The sequence below is a fragment of the Temnothorax americanus genome, unplaced genomic scaffold (assembly GCF_048541705.1).
Source record: "Temnothorax americanus isolate GAGA-0224 unplaced genomic scaffold, ASM4854170v1 Scaffold7, whole genome shotgun sequence".
Classification (NCBI taxonomy): Eukaryota; Metazoa; Arthropoda; class Insecta; order Hymenoptera; family Formicidae; genus Temnothorax; species Temnothorax americanus.
The window spans coordinates 1,245,510-1,263,739 of NW_027509792.1; the positions used below are offsets into that span (position 1 = coordinate 1,245,510).

General features: G+C 36.2%; 1 protein-coding gene across 7 annotated transcripts in view; it reads right to left on the reverse strand.

The window, feature by feature from the left end:
• The window catches only part of LOC143906306 (uncharacterized), a 219,933-nt gene that overhangs the window by 141,891 nt on the left and 59,812 nt on the right, over positions 1-18,230 (reverse strand). The window contains exons 1-3 of one of the 7 annotated variants that reach the window (XM_077422315.1): positions 17,428-17,494; positions 16,379-16,553; positions 16,162-16,221 (exon numbers count right to left, since the gene is read on the reverse strand). The exons of the other annotated variants lie outside the window; for them this stretch is intronic. The gene's annotated coding sequence lies outside the window, so the exon portion shown is untranslated. Of the gene's footprint in view, positions 1-16,161; positions 16,222-16,378; positions 16,554-17,427; positions 17,495-18,230 lie in introns of those variants that run through there. 7 annotated transcript variants of the gene reach the window in all.

Genomic DNA, 18,230 nt, shown 5'->3' on the forward strand with positions numbered 1-18,230 from the left:
TCTCGCAGCCTGGCTGCTCCTTTAATCCTGTCTGCTGCTCCTTTACTACTTTCTTTGCTTCAGATAGTAACATGGATATGACAAATAGCTAATTATAATAGTGCATATTAATTAGTCCCTCAAACGAATCATCTGTGTGTCTATATGTCGCATGAATAATTATTTAGAGCAAAACGGCATCAGCTAGTAAATAATTTTATATATTGTAAGTTTCGTGAGAATAATGCTGATTTATTTGCAACGGTTCAATATTGTTCCATTAGAAACCGAGCTTATCTTGCCGTAAAAAGTAAAAATTTGTTTCCAGGATTTGATTAGAGGAAGTATTATTTAAATCGAACATTCGAACGAGAGTGATGCATAGTGTACTTATTTAGAATATACGCTAAGCAATGAAAATTCAATTAGCCACTATCCGTCCAGTCCGTTCAGAGAGAAACTCGTTCTCGTCGTGCATCTCCGCTCTTAACCGCATCCATGCTTGGGGTACGTTGCATGCTCGCCACAAAACTGTGCCGAAATTCGAAACGGGAGTTGAGTATGGAGACTGCAGTTAATGTTAACCGTCGACCCTAACGAGGCGTGTCGGGTTGGGGGTGTGAATACTTCGACCGGTTGGCTCATACGAAATTCCAGTTTATCGCCCCGAGCTCCGAAAACGAGCTATTTTGGACAAGTTCTTCGGCACCGGCGGTCTTCAACGTTGCGGTGGATGGATCCGCGTAGCGGGCATCGTATTGTTGCCTGCGCGCGCATGCACTCACGCCTCGTGCATTGTGCGAGAGTATCAGACCGCCTAAGTGTATGTTACGACGGGAGAAGCTGTTTAACTGTTGTGCGATTCCGGAGAGAGATCGTTATCGCCATTGTGCATACGAATCTTGATGGATCTTCGCGTTTCGCCGCATCGCCCGACGACAGTCCATACGGTACGGGACAATCCGTCGCGAATATACGTCACGGATTAGAATGCGTCAAGATCCGAAAATTAACAGCACTGGTTTAACGAGTTTCGGGATGCTAAGCTGACGCGTACCGGATGTCCGCGAGTGAGATTAATCGTTCCGCAATTTTGCAAGACAAATTAGTAACGTCATTGAATCGCCGAAGATCTTCCCACTGATGAGATATCGCACATTCGCGATAATTATTCAACGTTTATATAAAAATGTTTTATTCGCTACAGGTTTCTCGCATGAAAAAATATTTTTATCATATATTTCTGTGGAAAAAAATTTTTTTAATACATGAATTTTTCCTAATAGCTATATATAGCCACATCAAACCCAAAAAAGTAACGACATTAAATATATTATAGAATCAAATATTAAAGAAATTCGACAAGAAAAAGGTTTTACATTCTTATGAATTAACCATCGAAGAGCTGGTTTTAGGAGACCACAAGTGCGTATTTCGCCGAAGGATCGTGGCAAAAGCACAAAAGTAGTAGACCCTTTTCTCGCATTTCCTACACTTCAGAAGTTTATGAGACCTCTCAGAAAGGTTTATAACACCACCCTTAACATGCCTAATTAATTAAGCCCGTAAGTGGATAAAAGCCGATAAGAAAAAATTCTTTCATCAATCATGGCGGAGAAAAGCCCAATGTAAGTACTCTACTTTTTCTCAAACTCCTATAATAAATCCATTTCGTCGTCCCACATTCCATATCGTCTGAAAATTCAGTCACTCATATATATATATATATATATATATATATATATATATATGCTCGCTTGTTATATTGTATTTTATAATATTTTAAATATATGAAATTATAATTAAGATTTTAATCAGCAGATGTATGTTAAACAAGTTTTACTTGTGTTGATTGTCTACAATCAATATACAAATTTTAAATTGCTGCCTATATTATAAAAATGTTTTCACCGGGTATATATATGCCTAATAAGAATCTAGAACCATTTTATTCAAAGCAACAGGATTGTAATAAGAGTGGTCTCGATAGACTGACTAGAGTAAAAGGACTCCATATCCCATTCGACGGTGGAGGTTGAAGTGGAGTTTAGCGGGGTGGAAGTTTTAATCTTCCCCAGAGATGATCGCCGAACCGCTCAGACGCGCCGAGCGGTTAACGTCTTTCTTCAAGCTTTTTCTATCTCTATTTCGTTGCTTAAGATGAAAGAACGAGTCATTTTTGTGGAGATTTGCGTATTCATTTTATATTGATCTGTTTATACGTTGCAATTATTCACTGTATTTTATTTTAAGCTCGCATGTAAACGAACTTTAGTTTTTCTTATGTACACACTGCGCATCTGTTAAAGGTGGCGAACCTGATTTTTTCTCCTCGTGTATATTCTACTCTATGTTACGCCATCTCTATATGTTCTTTATGTTCAACCAAGATGTCGTCGTTCGGTCGTAAGAGAAACGACACGATATTATAAAAAAAGTTTATTTTGTGTCGATCCTGCTTTCTATCAATTTCATCCAACAATTTTCTAGGCTCTGGCCCGCTTCAGGCCTCTCTGTAATCTGTTGCTTTATCCACCCTTAGATTCTGCCGATATTAAAGTCTTGATAGACCATATTACGTTATTCTACTTGTCTAGAAAACGAGATTAATAGAAATTCTTTGAAATTCCTTAAATTTTGCGTACGAGAGAGAGAGAGAGAGAGAGAGAGAGAGAGAGAACGTTACAAAAATAGAATTTATGTACATAAATCTTGTTAATATATTCTCAATATCATATCCTTTTTTCAAATTACTCTCGACGTCTTGATGAGTAGATATTCTTAATCATAATATAATAACATTATTATACGATTAATGAAATATGGATAAACTATAATTATCCTCGATGTCGTAAAAAGTGTAAAACGGAATACTGCTAAAGCTTGGTATAAACAAACTAAAAAGTACGACGATGTATATGCATGTAGTTAGTTTGCATATTTAGTTTGCATAGATGCATAAATAATAAACACACCTGACTTTGTGTTTGATAATACGTTTTTGATAATAAAATGCACATAAATGAGGGATATACAGTATCTGCTTATTAAAATAGATATTCCAGGAAAATGCGCGACGTTCCCTGCTTTTATATATCCAGTAATTTAAGAGGCGTTAAATGTATGGAAATTAACAGTCGCGCGGAGGTGATACGGCTGATAAATGCGCTGGTTTAATTCGATTCGACACGGTAATTAATCGCGTTAACATCGTCGAATTAGATTAAAATATAACGGCAAACTCATCGAGGGCAAAAGTTCACGCAGTTTAAAATAGAAAGCAGGTTCATATATAGTAGAAACGAGTAGTACTCTATTCTTACACGGGATTTATATGTATATCGGATAAAATTGTTATTGAGAGAGATGAACTCATTTCACTACGTGCATTTAACTTTCCTATATTCATGACAAATAAGAGCTATTTGAAAATAGACTTAAGTAAATAATCAATAATACACCGTTTTATTTTAGAAAAATTAATGTCAATAAAGTTTAAAATAATTTTATAAGTTATCCCATTTAATAAAATATGTCTCAATAGATTTTTTTTCTATATAATATAAATATTTCAAAATATCTTTATTTAGAGCATACCTGTCGTTTATTTCACTAAATCATTTCTGATTATATTTAGTTAAGTAAGATCAAAATCGTATTGTAATTGACAGTGGAAAAGTTAAATGTGCGCTTGAAAATGAATATATCAATAATGGAAAAATATTATTCAGGCTTATAGGTCGATTATTCCGTTATTATGCTACATGGTAGAAAAAGTGTGAAGGAAGTTTGAACCATCGGCTAACAAGATTCGTGAAGTTTCTTACTCGAAAAATCTGTCGTCCGGAAAGTTTTTCGAATTATCTTTGTGGCATAACCGGCATCAAAGTTCAAAGATCGCTTAAGATTGCCGCATTACTTCCTGTATTCCTGATTTAGAGGGCGGATTAAAGGCTAAATGTACTCTTTTGTGAAGGAATAAAAAGGTGAGACGAGAGCAGCCACGGAAAGCCAACTCAAACGACCCCGCATCTACGAACTTTCATCGAGAAGGGACGAGAATACGATTTCCACGTTTCCCAGTATTTCCCATTTCCACTAATGTATCCGGTGACTTCATCGGATTTCTCTAATATCGTCTGTTCGTCGTCGAAACATATACATAAGTACCGATCTCCTGACGGAAATAGAGCTAATTCTGGATGCATTACCTGTGCTCCGAGTATATATTCCGTCTCCATTTTTCTCATCAGGAACATGATTATTCTTTCTAAAATAATAACAAAAAAAATATATATATCTAACGCGCAAATAGTAAAATAAGTAATTCAGATGGTTAAATAGTAAGTTATTTCTTTTACTTTATTCCTCCCGGGCATGTGATTTCGGTTTGCAAGAGATAATGTGGCACTCGAAAGCTTAACATGTGCGATATGGTTCCGTTGTCATTCCGATTGGGTGATCATTGAATCGATAGCATGGATTCGCGTTTAAAATAATCAGTATGCGCCGGCGATCTTAGAGCAGAATCACGAGACCGTCGGCATAAATTAGTCTCGCCAAATCTCGGCGTTTCCGGACGCCCGATAATTGGCTTAGCTCGAGACTGCCGGCTAGACAATAGGGAGATTCCCTTCGCGCGCCGTGGAACTTCTACGTTCTCGCAACCTCATTCGCATTCATTGGTTTCCAATTAATTCCTACAAAGCGGCAAAGTTATTAAGCCGCTAATTGCAAGTCTACACCGTCGCCTGGCTGTGAATGATGTTCATGCGTGTGTATACGTGTGTTTGCGTTACCGGAGGAAGGTCTGCATCTTCGTGTGCAGTTGAAAAAGTAGGTATTCTCGTTATTAATAAAGACACGCGCACGCAGGTACGGGCGCGTTGTCGCAGCTGTGCCGTGAATTATTGGATCGTATCTGATGAAAACTTTCCTTGACGCAATTTTACACCGCGTGCAATCATTCGCAAAGGAAGAAAAGTAAAGGAGAGTTTACACACGCAATGATTAGTGGCGCCAATTGATTGGCATTCATTGGCGCCAGAAACCGACTAGCAAACTCACAAGTGTTTACACAGTGATGCGTATAATATGGAAAATATTTAACATTTATTAATTAAACACACAGTAAATGACATCAAGCATATAATCTCAAAATTAGAGGTTATATGCTTTGGCCAATAACCGCCAGTAAACGCCACATTACTAGCGCCATGCAGTTTGTATCAAGTCAAAACACTTGCATTTTTATTGGCGTTAGTCAATTTGCGCCACTAATCATTGCGTGTGTAAACTCCCCTTAAAATGCATCTATATCGCCGTCTTGTCCGTCTTCCTCAATCATCTTAATGAAGAAAAGCATAACATTATTATATCTACACATATGTATATTTATGCATTATAAAACAATCAATTCTTCAAAATAGATTATTTTTAGACGTAAGAGATATTTTTTGCATTTAATGCATGATTCTAAATCATTCGATATTGTTTCATTGTTATCGTACACCTTTAATGTCCTCGTGCGAACTATATATCACTCCGCGTAGATTATCGGACTTGTTTCTGTCCATGCGCGAACAAGATAGAAAACTTCCGGTTACGTTTCCAGTTTCGTCGGACTTCGTCTCCCCGCCGTTTCATCTCATCTCGAAGGATTAACGGGCATTATCCTCGCTGATCCTCCAAGTTGATCGAATATCTCTACTCGCGGAAGGTTTCCGTATGCCGAAGATGATGTTCCATAGATGTTTCCATATTGACCAGCTGAAATTGCTCACTGTCTGTTTGGTCAGATGTTATGTGCATAATAGCCATTTTGGCTTTGAACCGATCCACAAAGGCACAGTGCACACACAAAGATCACAGAGATATTGATACAAGCAGTGCACCAAATCAAAGCGCAGAATACATTATAAGATTGCGAGAGATTCTTTGATATTATAAATAAAGGGTATGTATAATGCTAACATGACCGTCTATATAATTTCGATACTTGCCGCAGGAGAAGCGGAAGTCGCGCGGGAGAGCCAGAAAAAAAGTGCAGGCACCGCCCGATACTCGAGAAGCTTATAAAGCTCGTAACGTAGGCGGTCGGCTTTCACGATCCGAGTCGTTTTCCCCGAACTGAGATTAGCGCACGGTCGGATACACGAGTGCATGTGTATAGGCGCGCGGCAGCAAGAATCTCGTTTCGCTCCTCGAGGGTTTCAAAGCTCGGGCAAAACATACAAAGGCCGGCCCGAGTATTTTTCGTAGCGCTAGACGCGCTACATGGAGAGCGGATGAGATATAGGGGGCCTCGTGGCAAAATTCCATTTCGAAAAGTCTGCCAAGATGTTTCGGTGAGTAACCGGCGCGAGACTCTCAAGAGCTAGTCGACGATTCGCAGCGATCGAGGGAAATGGCATTCGAAACCGTCTTATATCGGTATAAGGCGCCGCGCTCGCGCCGCCTATTCCGCCCTATATCGATCCGATATTGCCGCCAATAGCGGTAAAATCTGTATTCCATCGAATCCACGGCATGATGTTTTAAATCGACGTGTGCGTGACAACATCTCCGAAATAACTTGCGTGTAAACAAATGCGGGACATTGCATGCGGTTTTACTCTAAAATACTTTTGAATACGTTGCCATAAATCCAATGCATCGCGGTGGAAGGGGCTTTAATTATTTATAACGATAATTTATTCATGGACCTCCATGCGAGAGTAATAGAAATCCTGACGGAAATGTTACCTCATTCCGGCATCGCGCTCGCTTTTATTTATCGCGGAATTAATTGATTATGGCGGAATAGTAAATTAGTAAAAAGTAAACATCACTGTTTGCTGTATTGCATAAAGTATATACTGCGATAAAGCGGGAATAAAAAGATCTATTACAGCAATTACAGCGATGTTTGTTTAAGCAGTTAGTTTATCCCGCTTGGAAAAGATTTTTTAATCGATCCATCCCTTTTTTCTTTATATTGCCAATACGATAAAATACCGATAATCTCGCCGTGCTATTATTGCATTAATATAATAAGGTAAATAACATTTAATCAAATCAAACGTTCCCAGTTCGCGTATTATCTATATATCTGGCAAGGTTATAAATATAATATAATCAAACGAACGCGGTGAACGACCTTTGTAAAAATAACGCGTGATAGATTAAAATATTCTCTACTCGAATAAATATTGCAATTCGGTTGATACTGACAGGAATATTTCTGGCATTGGAATATCGGACTTCTTCCAATGGTACTTCTTCAATGGTACTTCATTCATTACACGTAACGAACGTATTGATATATAAAATATGACATTTCGCCGGGTAAATTAATCTTTTTCCGACCAACAATTTAATTTTAAAAAATCTAACAAAAGGCATATAGGTGATATTACTAACAAATTACTAATATAGCAAGTAATATTCCCAATTACAGATATAATTTGAAGAATGTCGTACAATATATATTTTTAACGTTTGCAAATGCTATTGTTAATTATAATTCTAAATAATCTTGTTCTATGTGTGTCTGCTCTTCGAGCATTCATTCGTTCGGCTAGAAAACCACAAAATAAAGTACAAATCTGCAACAAATACATCGGAAAATGATCACAGTTGTCCTCTATATACTCATTACTTCAAATCGCGATTTTATTCCGTTTCAAAAAAACGCAGTTTTCTTCCATCAAACCGTGTCGGAGCAACAAGCGAAATGCTGTCTGTGATTGTGAGTAAAATGGATTCCGCGAAAATGGGTGCTGTTTCCGCGATGTTGATTCGCGCCAGATTCGCAGCAAGCGTTGCTCGAATCCCGGGCAATCCGATAGTAAGGTTGTGGTTCAAATATTGAAAAAAAAAAACGTTCGGAAAAGTTTCGGCATGATTATACATGCAACCGCAGGAAGTACGTGGTAACGGTACGCTGTACGTGTTTCCTTTCACATTTAAGCTCTATCATGGAACTCGCTTCTGTAATTATGTATTCTCTTTATGCATTCATTCTTAATTAATTTCGGCAATTCAATATTCTTTCATCTTCTTATGCTGCATAAAACGCTCTTTTTATGTATATAATTATAATTAATAGATAATAACACATTCACGTGAATTACTCGAATAAACAATAAATGCATTGTATATTTGTAATAAAAAGATTGCTTTAATTTAATATGTATTTTGCGAAAAAATAATATCCAATAAAGGTCAATTTAAACTGTTCCTAACACGGAATTTCAATTTTGCTTAATTTATCGTCAAATATATTTGCAAGTTTTGCAAGTTCGCTATCTTTCGTGCGATAAGAAACAGAAACAACAGTCATTCTAATCGGATACGGACGCGCGATACAATTTAAGTTTTGCAGTACATCTTGCATCGCTGTAACTGCATCCACGGAATCGTACGATTTATTACGGTTGAAATAAACTACGGCCGCACAATGTCTCAGACGTTATTGCACATCCGGGTGGCATTAAAGGAACACAATGTACAGCGCATGTATTTACTGCTGGATTGTTTCGGATTCGCATAAGCGAAACTTCTTTCCTCGATTTCGCAATTTCCCGGCTTTGCATCTGGAATTGAATTCCTCGCGTTCGAAATTGCAAAATGAAATTAGAGGATATTCGGTTTATCCGGATGTAATACGTATAGAATAATCATAGTAACGAAGAACAATGAATATAATCAAAAGAGAATTACTCTCATTCACGTGTATCGCGTTTAGCTGATGCGTAACAGATGGAGGATTTAAAAAATACCCCAAGAAATCCCCGGTTTCATTCCGCATTACGTTTGTATTTGCGGCCGCGCGACGCATACGCATCGGCGGGCGCGCACGGGCGCGGCGATGAGAAATGTTTCGGGGATGTGTTATTTTGATTTACGCCACTCTTAAATCGCGGCTATTTTATGCGACGGCACCATTACGACCGCGTGGCTCTTATTCTACAAGCAAAATAAAACATCTCGCCCGAAGGAATTTCTCTTTCCGCATCGCTGATTAGAATTCTCGACAGCGCGATTACGGTGTCAGCATGTAAATTAGACGAGATAAAATATGCACTTTTATAAAAATTATAATTACAACGATTCTTCTTGACGCAATCGGGAGAACTGCAGTACATTCGATATTCACGGGGTTACGTTAATCTTCATCAAAGGCTACGATTAATAACGCTTATAATATGTATGTTATCAGATAATTAAACTGATACAAATTAATTCCAATTGTAAACTATTCCTCTATGTTACAACAAAACGCGTAGTACCCGGCTTTACGACCTCAAATAGTAAATTAATGCGTCGAGTAATATAAATTGCGGGGCCGGATTCTCATACGAAAAAAATTATACATGCAAATATAGCCCGCGCCATCTTGACCGAATCGAAGGGGAGACCCTGGGGGAGATTAAAAATCCCTGATAATCGGGTGGCGGAGAGGGGCGGGGTAAAGGGCCGATTGAATCGCCTCAATTAAAGGAAACTCCTAATTATCAGTCGAGGGCTTCGGCAATATCGGAAAACGATTTGACTTAGCGACGGGTGCGGCTAACTCCGTAGCGTTTTCCGTTCATTCCGCCGCGACAAATTTACTTCTTCGCTCAATGGCGAGTGATCTACATTGCGGCGACCGCTTTGCATTTCCTAATTTGTCCTCCTTATAATCGAATCATTTCGTCACGGTATCGCCCTTAGCGCTCTGTTTGCAATTCAATCACGGCGGGCTCTTTTAAGTGCTCACGACGGAAAAACATAATGAAAAATATTGATTAGAAAATTAATATAGAACGAGGCATCTATCTATATATTAACCACGTCATTGTACAAAAATTATTCTCTCTGCCACTTCAACAAAAACTCAATGCTCCGCGCTCGTGTTATTTTCTCTGTGAAGTACTTCTACATATTTTCATTCTCTGATAATTTCTCATTTTTGCTTTTATTTTCATACGTCAATTAATCGGGATATTCGTTAAAACGAGGGAAATATATGTATACAATTGTGCATTTTTATATTACACCTTAATATACATTCCGATTTCCGATTTAACGTAGGTATTTCGTTACGTTTACCGTGAATTTCATTGATATTAACTGAAATATTTGTCGCCGCATTTTCCGATTTCTTTCAATAACTTTCCTTTCCATGCCTTAGAAAGTCCTTCGAGGGCCAACCACCGTCAACGGAGGTCTTTCAGAGCTTTCACGGAGATATACAACGAGGTCATATGGTGGTCCACGTCAAACTGTCCGCCGCAATTCCTTCCCCCCAGCGCATCTTCCCTTTCTTGTCCCTTCAAGTACCAGACGCCTTTCATCACTCTTTTGTACACGATCCGATACCCGAATGGCCATCTACATTATGGTTGCTTTCGTATTTTCACAAGTGAAAATGGCTGGGTGGCAAATGGACAGAAAGGACCGCGAGGTTGATGAAGAGAAAGAATGGCGCTCTTCCACGTGGAAGGACTCGACGAATCTCTTCGCTTTGAGTGCTACTGCGAGACTTAAAGGCAGCTCTTCGAGGAGTCTCGTGAAGAGCGCTACTTATCCAATGATTCTCTCGAGTGTCGAAGTAATCCATGATAGAGAACGCCAAACGAAATACAGTTTCCTATAATAACGCGTTCGATATGCTTTTCGAATTCGCAAATAGTATAATATGCAATGTTAAATAAGTAATTCTTGGAAATATCAAAATAATATTGTATTTGTCCCGCCGCAATATCTTTATTTATATCAAATCTCTCTCTTTAGATATAAATATAAAATATATAGAGTAATGTTTAGACTTATATATACTATAATTCTTTTCGCGAATCTTTGTATAAAAATACATTAACATTTTTGCGATCCTTATAATTTCCATTTTTCAGAACACAAAGGAAAATATATGAACGATAAGCGGTATATAAACGGCGTTTACGATGTTAATAATACTAACGACAAAGCAGAGACGTATTTTAATAAAGTAATGAATTTTTATGATATAGAAGATATAAAAAATAGAATTATAAATATTAATGGAATTTGCGGCAGGTATATAATTCTTTGTATCAGTAGCCATGAAAAGCAGATAATTAAAGCGTTCTTCTCAGCCGCGCATTTAATTTCGCGTGATTAAAACGAACTAGTTTTTGCGCAATTATGACGCCGCGGTGATATTTAAATGAACGTTTAAGTAGCGAGGATACCTGCAGACAATGAGTTTTGTTGAGAATGCGTTTGAAGGAAGAAACTGGAGCGGCAAGAGAAAATACACTCGCAATATGCGTTCACAGGACATGCCAAGACTGATCCTTTTTTTCATCTCCTGCCACTCTCCCTTCCTATGCTTTCAACTATATTCATCCTCCGGCGCTACTTCCAAGCTGGAATCTGCACAATTGTATACTGCTTTGAAAATACAGCTTTCTTTTCAGATAGTTAATCTTTCGCGTTAAGACTTTCATGTTCCAAAATTAAGTGCGATTTATTGAATCGTTAAAAAAACAATTTTTACAAACTATTAAATTAGAATATTATGTAACTGGCCGGCATGCGGATGAGTCTGCATGCAAGAAAACGAGCAAGAGAGTTTTTTAACAAGTTTTGATACACAAACACCTCCAACAGTATAAATTCTTTAACAGAAATATACATGACTCTAAATGTGGACCTTATAGCCAATTAGCGTCTGTACTCGAATGTACCGTCATTTTATCGATTTCCAAGTTTATTTCGAACTTCGAAATGTTAATGGATACGAAGTATTTTGTTAGCTATAGACAAAAGTTTGTTTCAACTAGTATAACTTAGGAAAATACTCCATGTTCTACACTGACAAGGAATTTACTGCAGTTTTATGGTTCCGCGATATCCCAGGCAATATCCGTAACGTTACCATAAAACCGTAATACCGATAAAAATCGGAAATCTTTGATTTGCGTGAATTTCGAGATGTTTGGTCCGCGATGGTCTGATGGAATCAATTTTTCTTTTAAAAAATTCCGAAGAAAATGTAAAGCTGATCTGATAATGATTCACGTAGCCTTCCATTTCCAATTTTTAATTCATTTGTTAATTAACGATACGATTTACTAGACTTTTATACAGAAACGTATTATTACTCGAGATCGTACACGCAGAAGCTACGTTATATAATTTTGTTTCAAGAATGATGAGCCACAAATAATTCTATTTTGTTACTCGACGATATTTTTTTCCGTCGTAATGTTGGTATTCGGTTTTGTAATACAGTGTTTGATAGAGACGTGATCGACGTTTGAGTTGTGGAATAACGCCCAATGGAATTTTCGCCGCGATGTTTTGTAGTGAGTTCCGCGTAACAGTTATTCCAATAAAAGAGAAAAGAAATTGTGCGATACCGTTTCCGATGGTGCCCTTTGTGAAAACTGCTCGCGCGCGTACATTCCATTTGTATTCTATTTTCACCGCAAATTTCGCGCGCACAAAAATTCTATTAATGCAGTGCGTATATACAAAAGTCTGTCAATTGTATGCTGAAGTTGGAACGCGAGAAATTGTTAAATGGAAGAAAGAAAAAAGTAACGAAAAGCTAGTTGGAAGTGTCTATTTAGGTTCGAGATTGCGAAAAGGTTGGATTTCCACGGCAGGTTGTGGTAAACTATCCATAAATATCGATTTCCGATGAATTCCATTGCATCGGCGCTTCTCGCAGTTGTCATGCGGCATTTCTTAAGACCTTTAAGTCCACAAAACTTGTTATGTCGATCTATGGCCGACGTCGGAGTGGCAAGAAGTAGAAAATGTCGGACGGGAAGGCGGAATCTGCTCGGAGGCAGTGAGTCGAGGGCCGGTAGGACGGAAAATTATGATCCACTCAGGGCAAATCCCTACCCTATTTCTGGCAGACAAAATCCTTAAAGTTTCTGGCAGCGTTTATCAGCAAAACTCAGAAAAAAAGAGAAATACACGAGGAAAGCGTGGTGTTGAGTATACGCTATATACTGAAGAAAAAGTTTAGTGGCTGCTTACAGGCCCGTGCAAAATTCGATAGAAATAAGTTTAGAAGGTTGAAGTTACAGGTAAACTTTCAAAGACCGACTTTCGAAACGGACTTTCGTTCAATTAACGCAACTCTAATAAGCGTCTCCCCGCGACGATGAGAACCGTTCGAATTTCCGTTGCGAACATTATGACGAGTTTCCCTGGGCAGTGCGCGATTTACGGGGATCCATTAAACGGAAAACGTGAAAAAGTATCGTACTAAATTCGTAAATGTATCATTATACGAGCATAATGGGAAAATATTGGAAATTAATGTTTAAAAATCCGTGAATTAAATTTGCTGATGCGATTATTACTAACAGTAAATTTTTATAAATGGGTTTATGGGTTACAATAAAGTAAGTGCTGTCGAGAAATATTTAAGGCGAGTTACCTAATTTCCATTCATTTAGAATTTAGATATACATAACTTTCGCAATTTATCGTAAAGCTAAACCCCTATTGTAGAGTATTAATCATACAATTACTGTTCATAATGAAATATAATTGACGACAGAATATATATATATATATATATATATATATATATATCCATTTGTATATTTCTAGTCGTTCCGATATATTAAAAATATATACACAAATTTAAGAGAGAGTTTAATAAAAGTTTAATATAAATTCAACTATAGTTTAATTAAAATGTTGAAATAAATTAGATCATTATATTCACCTAGGCAAATGAGACTGAAATTTATTTTTCTGCAACGATAAAATAAAGCCCGCAGTACCATCACAACTTTCTCATAGAACTTGAGAATCGAGAGAAAAAGCTTGTTCGTGACACTGACATCAATAACTGTCGAGCAAATAGACGTGAGTGCTTATCCGTGAAAGGAAAATTGCTGTTCTTCGAAGGCGGACAGCCTACTCGCGTCACACGGGATATTTACTCATACTTTTCAATTTATCTCACACTTCAACACGGACTCGAATAGTGCATAATTTTTTATGTCAAAATATATGGCACAATCGACTTAAAAATTAAACGTACCGCGTTAGAAACTATTTGTAATTATTTTTTATCTCCGGCATGTTAAATAAATTAATAATACATTGCATATAAAAATACAATTCTCTTATCCCTCAATTTTTTTCACTTCCCTTTTTCTGATATTTCGCAGATTTTAATCCTTTTTTTCTCAGAAAACCACCTTTTTCGCGACAGAGATTAAAGTTCACGATCTTACAAAGCTCACAATCCGCGAGAGTGTAGGTTCGGCAAAAATCGTTTACCACAAATCGCACAGCCGGTTAGCAGCGTGAATAAACACGAGCCACGAGTAGGTATATTTGCGAGACTGTAAAAAGCGTAAGCAATTTTTCTCTCGCCACTGTAGAGTGAACTACCAACTTTTCGAATATCGAATATTGCAGCATTTCTCGTTTTCTTATTGGGCCATCGTTTAACGTAGGACGGGACGGTACTCGTCTTCCCGCGAGGTCGAATTAAAAACTCGACTCATAACATGTTCCTGTACTTGGCTCGTATATTGAACCGTAATCAATATGCAATTTTCTTTTTTTATTATTTATGTTAATTAGTATATTAATTACTTATATTAGTTATACGATATTATGTTGTTAAAAATTTGGAATATCAAAATGGTTTAATAAAACGGGATTTAATGCGCGCGTTTGCAGTCCTAACTATTAACAAAAATCTTCGATGAATAATTAAGATAAGAGAATTATCATATATTTTCTCAATCGTCAAAAATATTCTATAATGTAGGGATAAAAATTGCACTTTTCGAATTTCACGCCGAATGCAGAAGTCTTTGCTTACTTATTCTAGTATCGTATCGATCAATCCAGAAGAGTCAACATTGTAGTAAGTGGTATTACCACAATAGATGATATTAAATATCATCAATAGAAATATTAAATATAACAAAAATAATTATTATTGTTTTTACTCCCGACTGCTACCAACCCAAGGTTGTTGCGATTTTTTTCAATATATAATATATCGCACATGTACATATATAGATTAAAAATTAAAGTAAATCACAAAATTATTGAGAATATTTCCAAAATATACTAAATATTTTAACATGACTAGCGTAATTTATTAGTATTAAAAAAAATACTCTAAAGATATAGACTAAAGAAATACACTGAGAAAATTTTATACCGTGGTATATCTATACGAGATCTAATATATCTCATATCACCTCTTTATTTTACTTATACTAAGCGATATAAAATTGTTAATAACTACAGATGAATAGGCTATAAAAAGTAAAAATAAAAAATTGGCGCACTATATAAGAATAAATATAATTAATAATTACCAGCGCATATTTAATTTCAAATAAAGTATTTAAAATATGTTACGTAATTGTAAAATATTTCCTACTTTCTTTCTGTAATTCATTTATCTTTATCTTATTAATTTATTTTTATTATACAACATAATATCTGTACATAAAAATCTTGCTCCAATTTTTCATAATTCGATCTTCGTAGCCTATATGTTATGAACATCATAAAGAAATTAAAGTAAAAGCTTTATGTATTTATATGTGTACATATATATATATGTATATATTCTAAAAACATCAATATATTATAGTTTTTTTTTATTTTACTATATTTCTTATTTATTTTTTACCATTTATCTAAAAACAAATCCAAAAATTTAATTAATTAATTGATATTAAAATTACTTAAATAATTGTAATACATCTTCATAATGTTCATAATTATGTTACCTGAAAACTTTAGAAAATACAGAGAAATATTTTGAGCCCATATAGAGAACTTGATAAAAAGTATAAGAGATAATATATTTATTAATTTTCGAGATTTCTTTTTTGCAAAAATTATCACTTTTTGCCAAGCTTATACTTTATCTGAAATATTCCTGATTTTTATTTTAAATTGCGAGTATATAATGAGTTTTATTCTGAATTTTGAATTTCTATGGTAATGCACAGTGATATGTGTAATAACAGATAATTTTTATTTTCCACGATTAGACATGAGTACTAATCAGTCTTAGCCCATTCATCTCAAGACAATAGATCTATGAAATATTATATTTAAATGCAACATTTTTACTCCTACATACATATTATATAGATACATCTAATATAATTTTCAAAAATATATTGTCTCATTTTTTCAAGTAAAATATTTGTAACTCACCGATACACGATGTGTATAGCAGCGGAGTTGCGCGGTTACGTTGAAATCACGTTTTTCGATCTGTAAAATACAAAATATAAATTCAAATTATAGCAATGCTCTGAATAATTAATATTTCAAAGAACAATATAATTGCGCGTATACAAAATAATTATAAATAATTAATTCCGGGTGGGATAAAGAGAATAGGAAACAAAATAATAAATGAGTTACTTACCTCATGGTTGCTCCGCTGTCGCCCGATGCCTCCTAGGCCTCCACCTCCTCTCAGATTCCGTCGTTGCATTCACAACACTCACTCGTGAAAACATGATCGCGTAACTAATTACAATTGCGATGTCTTGCACGGCACTCTCGAAATTGATCGTGCGCACTCTATATTCTATTGCGATCTATTGGAAGAAAAGAGTACAAAGTTACGATATTGCTCAACAATATTTCGATATGTGGTACTGATGCAACGCGATAAAAAAGCTGAGTCAATGTTTAATGGTTAATTAAGTAAGACGCAATCAATTGTTCGAAAAAAAACTTGTAAACGACCATCGCGCTTAATCATAGAAATTAATAATCGTTAATAATAAGGAATTGCGTTTTCTTCTGAAATTTATCGCATTTCGAGAGATAATGTTAATACAAGGCACAGAGCGGCTCACGACTGTTGCCTCCCGGCCTCCCGGCTTAAAACTCGAAGCGCAAATAACTTCAGTGCGAACATCAGCGCGCTGTAAAAACTTCGTACTTCGTCAATTCGTTACCGCTACGAAATATATAACGAAATACCTATATATACGTGCACCAACTGAAATAAACGTATATCGAATATTCTATTCCTAGTATCTCAAATTAACTGTTAAACGCGATGGAGTATCAATTTCCGTTCGATTATTCAATCCGACAATTCACGTATTATTTCGCGTTAGGTTAGGTTAGGTTGGGTTCTCTCGATCCGAAAATGATAGGTATATTATACACATATGGATCCGCGAAACAAAACTCCAACCGCGATGCAAAATACAATCGAATCTAAGCGTTATTATCGCTCGTAATCACAAGAGCCACGCGTATGCATATTGTAACATCGCAAGCGAGTACCGCGAGCATTCGGAGCATTGTCCACCGACCACCAGCTCGTTAGCGCGAGGAAATATTTAATGCGTTAAAAACAAATCGCGTGCGGGGCCTGATAACTGTCCGCAGTAACTTCTTCTCGTGATATTATCGCGAATGCGTTTCGAGAGAGAATGACATTTCGGAGATACCTACCTACAGTACCTACGCGGCACGCGGGACGCGGAGCGGCTCGCGATGCCACCTTCCGACTCGAGTATCGTCGTACGAATGACGAAGACGAACGATCGCGTACGATCGTGATTCGCGCGGCGACACAAGCGCGCCGCTACGACGTATGTATGTACGACGCAACGCCGCGCCGCACACAAAAAAACACCGAGCTTCGCGCGGCCGCAAGTTGCTAATTTAAAATATTTAAGGTTGTAAGATTAATATATGTCAAATATTCTGTTCCTTGTGAACCTTGTGATAAATTAATTGCGATAGACGCGCGATTATTATCGCGTATTGATATCTAACATTTCAAAGATAAAATTTATCTTCGTTATGAAAAAAGTACAATTCAAATTTAATATAAAATATAATTGAAAGAGTTTATATTATATTTAACAATTTATCAAAATTAAATTATTGTTATTACTTTCATCCGATGTTTTATGTATAATATAAATATATTTTTCATTAATTATATATATACATGTTTAGCATAATTTTTTATTTTAATTCTTTAATAAAAATCAATATGCGTAGTACGATAGAAAGAAAATTATAACGATGACAAACAATTAATATTGTTATATTTTATATCAGTGATGACACTCCTTTCGTTGCAAGTGCGATTCTTTTTTGGATTGATTGACGCAATGCTGAAATGCACGAACGAATGTTTCTGCATTCTGCGTGGAACTCGAAAAAGATGTTTTCCGCAACAAGATTTAAATAGTTTCGTTGATTGTAATAAAACGATTACATTTCTTTTATCTCCATTTTTCATC